At 44.6% G+C, this 8,023-nt stretch overlaps 1 long non-coding RNA gene across 1 annotated transcript; it reads left to right on the forward strand.

Annotated features, from left to right (window-relative positions):
- The first annotated feature begins 2,390 nt into the window (after window positions 1–2,390).
- On the forward strand, window positions 2,391–4,020 carry LOC139026954 (uncharacterized). Its single transcript, XR_011478963.1, has 2 exons — window positions 2,391–2,553; window positions 2,766–4,020. It is a non-coding gene; the product is annotated as an uncharacterized lncRNA (long non-coding RNA).
- The last annotated feature ends 4,003 nt before the right edge of the window (window positions 4,021–8,023 follow it).

An 8,023-nucleotide genomic window follows, 5' to 3' on the forward strand; every position in this document is an offset into this window, starting at 1 on the left:
TTAGTATGACATGGAGAGCTACCAGTAGTTGTTTAGTATACATGTAGACTACCAGTAGCTGTTAGTATAAGCATGTGAGCTACCAGTAGTTGTTAGTATAGCATGTGAGCACCAGTAGTTGTTAAGTAACATGTGACTACTGTGAGGTAGTAGCAATGTGAGTATCAGTAGTTATACAACATGTGGTTAGCTACCAGTAGTTTGTTAGTAATACATTGTGGAGCTACCAAGTAGTTGTTAGTATGGGCATGTGGAGCTACCAGTAAGTTGTTAGTATACATGGAGCTCACGCAGTAGTGTGTTAGATGCATGAGAGCTACGCAGTAATTGTTGTGTATAGTACTTACAGAGTTAGTCGAGACGTGAGCTCAGTAGTTGTTAGTATACCATGTGAGGCTACCAGTAGTTGTTAAGTATACATGGTGAGACTACCAGTAGTTGTTAGATGCATGTGAGCTATCCAGTAGTGTGTAGTATACATGTGAGCTACCAGTAGTTGTTAGTATGCATGTAACTACCAGTAGTTGTTAGTATATCATGTGAACTACCAGTGAGTTGTTAGTATGCATGTGAACTACCAGTAGTTGTTATGAGTACATGTGAGACTACCAGTAGTTGTTAGTATGAGGAGTACCATAGTGTAAGCAGTGACCGCGTATGTTAGATACATTGATAAAAAATAGTTGTTAATACATGTGAACTACCAGTAGTTGTTAGTATAGCATGTGAACTCTACCAGTAGTTGTTAGTATGCAATGTGAGTCTACCAGTAAGTTGTTAGTATACAGTGAAGCTACCAGTAGTATGTTTAGTATATCATGTGAACACCAGTAGTTGTTAGTATAGCATGTGAGCTACCAGTATGTTAGTATATGTATACATTAGTATCTTGTGGAGCTACCAGTAGTTGTAGTATACATGTGAGCTACCAGTAGTTTGTGTATATCATGTGAAAGCTTACCATAGTTTTAGTATGGCATGTGACTACTCAGTAGTTCGTTGATTACAGTGAGCTACCAGTAGTGTTAGTGATAGTGGCAGCGCCAACCAGTAGTTGTTAGTAGCATGTGACTACCAGTATGTTGTTATATTACATGTGAGGCTTACCAGAGATTAGTTTGTCTAAGTATTGACATGTGAACTACCAGTAGTTGTTAGTATAATCAGTGAACTACCGCAGAGTTTGTTAGTATATCCATGTGAGACTACCCAGTAGTTGTTAGTATGCAAATGTGAGCTACCAGTAATTGTTAGTATAGCATTGTAGCTACCAGTAGTTGTTAGTATCATGTGAACTACTCAGAGTTTGTTATTATACATGTGAGCTAACAAGTAGTTGTTAGTATGCATGTGAACTACCAGATTGTTAGTATACATGTGACTACCAGTGTTGTTAGTATTCATGTGAACTACCAGTAGTTGTTTAGTATACATGTTGAAGCTACCAGTAGTTGTTTAGTATACATGTGGAACTACCAGTAGTTGTTAGTATGCATGTGAGCTACCAGGATGTTTTTAGTATACCATGTAGCTACCAGTAGATGTAGTATACATGTGAGCTACCAGTAGTGTTAGTATGCATGTGAGACTACAGTTAAGTTGTTAGTATGCAATGTAGCTACCAGTAGTTGTTAGTATGCATTGTCTTTGTGCTGGCGTAAGCTAGCTTGACTTATGAATTCCAGAACACATTTATCTACTCCCTTGGCTCCCACCTCTACGTCTGCCCACACGACACCCGCCACGCACGCACGCACGCAGCACGGCACGCACGCACGCGCACGCACGCACAACACAACAGCACCACACAACCACACACACGCAACGCCATAGTTCAGCAACACACCACCACACAAACACCACGTGTGTTGAGAGTGGGAGGAGAGGCAGGGGCACATGGGCTGCCACAAAATGTGATTCAACCTATCCAGGATGCACATGTCCACTTACAAGCTGGGGGGGGCACTTGCCCGTCACTACCAGGAGACTCAAACACGACAGGGAGCGAGGGAAAGAGAGCGAGGACGGGACAGGCGACAGCAGGGCGAGGGGAGAGAGAGGCGAGCTTAACTCCTAGACAGAAAATAAGGCTGAGATGTGGCATCCGTGTGACTAGAGCACGCTCTTCCTTGAGTCACAGTTAGGATCGGCCAGTTTGGATAGTGTTCGTGATCTGTATGTGAGAGCCTCCGATACCGGTACTAGATCTCTCTCTCTCTCTCCCTCTCACCTGTCTGTAAGACCAAGCCCACCAGACCCTCAAGGGCATGTAGCTAGTTGGCTGAAGAGCTCGGTCCATGGGCACCCCAGTCATACAGGATGGAGGCAGATACCCAGAGCAGGAATTTATTGAGTCAGAATTTGGACTCCAGAAGTCTCTAGATATCCAGGTGGACTTACCAACCAGGGGCTCCAGTGGACAGCAGGACAGCAGAGAGAGACACCTTTAATTTGTTCCAGATGAAATATTTGCTTCCCAGATCTTGTTACCTTAACTGGACTTTGCAGGATGTGAAAAAAATGGATTGCATATTTTTTCTGGGAGGTGACGAGGTAAGTTCATTATCAGGGGTTCATTAATTGGGTTAAAGGCATGTTGTCCCTTCACTGGCATGATATTTATTGAGGGATTTGGGGTAACTTTTATGATATAAGTTAATTGTTACCTTCCTGTTGTTTTATTCGATCTATAAGTGGACTGCATGTTGCAGCTGCATGTTCATTTCATTTTGACAGTAACTTACTGTGTATCTATGTAACCACAGACTCCAGATCAAATTGGAATGCTGAGAGCTACCTCTGACCAACCAAGGAATAGAAAGTACCATGGATGATTTCATAAGGATTGTTCCGTACACTCAGTAACTGCAACCCATATCTAAAGGCTGTCACTTGTTAACATGAAGTGTTCAGAACCATGAGCACCACCCAAAGAAAATGGCGGAAGGCGGCACACACCTCATCCTGGTATCCCCTCCAAACGGGCCAAAGTTTCCCAGGACCAGGTAGTTCCGGACACAGGGGACCCAGGTTCGAACCCCGCGGTGTTCGTGCGCAAGCTCCGCAAGGCTGCAGTGGGACAGGGTTGTGATATCCGCCTGATGTGTGTCGTGGGGTCAACCTGCCCCCTCTCGTTTTGGTACCGTAACAATGATCTCCTGGCCCCGCCTGGGAGAAGGATGTTGGGGTCTGTGGATCAGGATTGCAAGGCCAGTGACGCTGGTCTCTATACCTGCGTGGCCAGCAACTGCCTGGGGAGCTCAGAGCAGCGCCCTGCTTGCCGTTATGGACCTGGGAGAAGGTAACGTTGGGGAACATTGGGACAACATTATGATTCATCTGTGTTTGCTAAGTATTGATACACGGGACAACCCTCACAAAACATTGTGTAAGTCTACAAGGAAGCATGCAGGGGAACATCTGTTATCCATCTACTTTTTTAAAGGTGCTCGGAACCAAAGGACCAATCTTTACAAAAGCCAACAACAATGTACCCAACAGTTTGCAGGTGGTATATTATTTTAATTCCATCTCAAATAGCTGTCCATTCCACTCTAGAAAACCCTTGCTCTTTCAAAAGTACTTCAACCCGCTCTTTCAAAACGACTTCTACTGTAGAAACCGTCAGCTAGCAACACTTGTCTTGAGAGGGGTGAGGGTTAAATTTGGATCCTCAGTCTAAATTGAGGCGTAGCGGTTTAGGGTGGGGCTGGTGTGACCCCCATGTCATCCGTCGCTGTGATCTTTTAGCAGTTGAACCCTTCACCCTTCTGACCCCCTGGTTGGATGATTGTTGTTGTTTTTGCAGTTTGGAGCAAACTGAAGTGATATGGCGGCCATTTTGTCCAGGGTGTAACTGAGAGATGGAGAGAGAGAGAGATTACTCCATTTGAATGACTGTAAATAGATGTTTGTGTATTATTCGTGTATTTACAGTATCACATTTGGGCTTGCAGAGCTGTCCTTTAATAATCTAATAAAGGAATCAGACAAATGCTATGTGGCTCACCAGTCAGTAAAGGCCATGTCATTAGTCTTGGACCACATCACATGAGAGAATGAACAGTTGTAACTGGAGCTCCACACGTAGTGTCCCACAACCCAAAGCCATCCAACACATTGTCTGTCTGTGTCCCAAATTGCACTCTACTCCCTATATAGTGGCAGTGGAGGCTGCCGAGAAACGATGGCTCACAATAATGGCTGGAACAGAGTACATTGAATGGCATGGAAACCATGTGTTTAGTATTTGATACCATTCCACCTATTCCGCTCCAGCCATTACCACGAGCCCGTCCCCCCAGTTAAGGACATAGGAATCCATTTTGGGACGCATGACAGAATCCTACGGTGAGAACGCTATTAAAGGGAAGACGATACGACGAAGGACACTTTTTGTACTTTGTGCGTGTGAAGCCGTAAGCAGGCATTGCCCTGATCCCCTTGTTTCATGAGATACTAGCTATAATRAGAATGCTTTGGAGGGCTCCTTTGCTGAGGGTGGGAGTTCTGACGGCATAAATTCACTGTAACAGACAGTCAGCTGAAGCCTGAGAGAGATGGATCGGCCTTTTTGAGTGGCTAGACGAGGAACTCTAACTCACTCCCCTCTCATCTCATCTTCTTTATACTCCCCTTCAGCTCTCACTCCCTCCCCCTCTCTACTCATCTATTTCCTTGCCCTTTTATCGGTTCTCATTCTTCCCACCTCTCTCTCTTGATCTCCCTCTTCCTCTCCCTCTTCCTCCCTCTTCATGCCCTTCCTTTCCACCATACTCCTCTCCCCTCTCTCCCTTTCCTGGGGACGTCTTTGGCCTTCGCCAGACAATCTCTGCTTATCACTTTCTGCCCCATACCTTCTCTCCCTTTCACTCCACTCTTCTCCCCCTTTCTCCTCAGCCCTCTCTCCTCTCCCCTCTCTCCTCAGCCCTCTCCCCCTCGCTCCTCAGCCTTCTCCCCCTCTCKTCAGCCGTCTCCCCATCTCTCCTCATCCATCACACCCTCTTGTTTTCTCCTCCCCTCTCTCCCCTCTCCTGTTGACATCTTGGTCTTATTCTTGAGTCTCTGCCTAGAACCTTCTACCCCTCTCTTGTCATGTCTGTGTCTCTCTCCCTCCTGGTGGGTCTCTATGTCTATCTCTCCTCCTGGTGGGTCTCTGTGTCTCTCTCCTCCTGGTGGGTCTCTATGTCTATCTCTCCTCCTGGTGATATTCAACCTGCATGTGACCATCTATCTCCCACCATGACCATGCACCATGACCAATAAGCCTCTTCTCAGACACTCTATCTCCCCTTTCTCTGCCCTTCTTTTCACCGTCTCTCTCTCTCTCTCTCTCTTTTACTCTCTCTCTCTCTCTCCCTCTCTCTCTTCCCCTGCCCCCAGACCCCTGTGTGGTTCTCTGCCTCCTCCATTCCCTCTATCCCCTCCTCTCTTATTTGTGGCATGGTATGTGCCAGGGGGTTCGTGTTCCAGAGATGTGTGGATGCCATCGGGCTCTCCTATTGCACCAGTACACATCACAAGTAATTATAGCAACACCACAGTGCCTCAGTGGGGCTGAGACTATGGACAGTCACACTCAATCACAGTCATCATGATGAAAGAGGGAGGGAGGGAGGGTTGAGGGAGTGGGAGATATAGATGTATAAAAGGATAGAGGAAGTGTGTGTGTGTGTGTGTGTGTGTTTTTTCTGGTAATAGATGCATGTAGAAAATACTAGATGCATCACATGTAGGTCTTTTTTGAGGCTGGCCCTTTAAGAAGTCAAAAAGCACCATATGTCAGTACTGACCATGCCACAACAAGCCACCAGTCTGTGACTGTGATACTTTTTGACACATCATATTTGGCTCAGTAGTGTTTACGCTTTGACCACTGAATCACTTCAATGACTTGYCATGAGGTCAGTCTGTAAACGTAACCCCCTCACACATTCAATGATTTTACAACTCTTATAATCTTGGTTACCCAGAAGTAAAATCCGCTCGCAAAAATCTGTAATTTGCTGTTTTACTTCTGGGGGGAATGCTGTTAACAAGTATGGTTACCCTTGCGCAACGGAAGGAAGTGAAGTCTCCTCCCTCGCAAACGGAAACTCTCAACTAAACCCCTCCTTTCCGCTAATTTCACCAGTGTTTATCATGGGCAGATTTTGTTTTCATGAATTTTTACGATACAGACAATTTTTACTTTGTGGCTGTGGAATCTAGTGGAAACTTTATATAATCCAAACACAGGCTTGAAAATCACTGCACCTGCTTAAGCACCGCCTTCTCCCCATACTGATTGGTCCAAAAATCAATAACGAAAGACCAAACCAGAAACTATTGTTGCCTGTAATCACATAATTATACGTGAGCCTTGACAGATCCTCAACGTTTCATCTGTCCACGAGAATCTGTCAGTTTCATATGTCCACGATAGATGTTTAATGGTGTAAACTACCCCAATGGTTACATCATGTTTCTCTGAGCGCTATCCAAGTAACTGGTATTTTAGCGGACTTTTTAGCTGACATGGTATTTAGACTACATGAAACATCCATAAAGGTGTTAAGAATGCCTTATATAAACCCCCTTCAAGTTACCAAACATGCATGCTCTTAGACTGGCCTCTCAAACCTCTGCCATTTTGTTATTCTGGGAAGGAAACCAGAATGCAACAGTACATGGATACTCCCATGCTTGGGAGGACATGAACTTGATCCTCCCACGCCTCTGGCCCATATTCCATAACTACAGTTTGTTATGCCAAATATCGTGACTGTCCACTCCAGTGTCCTTGTGGATCTAGGGAGTTTCAGTGTGGCTAGCTATGCTACGCTAACCAGAACTCTACTGTAATTTAACGACCCCGTGACAAGTTGACAGGGTYGATTCCCACCCTCAGAATATATTTACTGTGCAGTTATAGACCCATGTCTTAGACTCACACTGTCGGTGGGTATATATGCACTCCAGCATTTGGTCTACGTGTCTAACATCTGATATTCTCAAGCAGGAGACCGATTTAGTGACGTCAGACATAGTAGAACAATCCCGTTCAGATTTAGAATGTAATGTAGTCCACCACCACACTCTGTACATGTGTTTTTAGCCTGTCAAATTGATTCTGATTTTGGTCCGTCATTCAAAAGTTCACCTCTACTTTTTATAGTTACTTAAAGATCGAATCGGCTTTAGGGGAAACAGAGACAATGTTCTCCCTCAGAGCCAGTGGTGGAAAAATGTTCAGCAGTGCATGGTCCAGGACACAATGTATTACATTTTGAATGCTTAGCAGGACGGAAATTTGAATTCACCACTTATCAAGAGAACACGTGTCATCCCTACTCTCTGTCTGGGGACTCACTAAACAACAGCATCTTTTGTTAATAAGTCTGAGTGTTGGAGTGTGCCCCTGGCTATCCTAATTTTAAAACAAGAAAATGGCTTCTGTTTGCTTAATATAAAGAATTTAAATATGTTATACTTTTACTTTTACTTTTGAACTTGTTATTTTAGCAATTCATTTACTTTTGATACTTAAGATTTTAAAACAAATACTTTTAGATTTTACTGAAGTAGTATTTTACTGGGTACTTCTACTTTTACTTGAGTACTTTCTATTATTAAGTATCTTACTTTTACTCAAGTATGACAATTTGGGTACTTTTTCCACCCATGGCCATATTAAGGGAACTGACCTATTTTGTCAGGTGAGGAAAGATGATCCTAGATCTGTACCAAGGGGAAATTTCACCCCAGATCATGAGATGGGCGCCTCCGTGTTTGGCCTGGCGCTGGTCTGTTTATGTTCCTTCTCTCTAGTTAGGCGTCAGTCCCATGGTCTGAGGCCTGGAGGGGGCCAGGATTAGGTGATAGGATCAGGTTTCTGTGTGGTCGTCAGCAGTCAGTACAGACATGCCACTGTGTCTGTCACCTGGGCTGGACCTCTACACCACCCTGTATCTCCACAGGGTCTGACTCTGAGCTACGTTTCAACAAAGGAATGGCTTCTGTTCTATTAAAAGGCTATTACAGT

The sequence above is a fragment of the Salvelinus sp. IW2-2015 genome, unplaced genomic scaffold (genome assembly GCF_002910315.2).
Source record: "Salvelinus sp. IW2-2015 unplaced genomic scaffold, ASM291031v2 Un_scaffold6467, whole genome shotgun sequence".
NCBI classification, from domain to species: Eukaryota; Metazoa; Chordata; class Actinopteri; order Salmoniformes; family Salmonidae; genus Salvelinus; species Salvelinus sp. IW2-2015.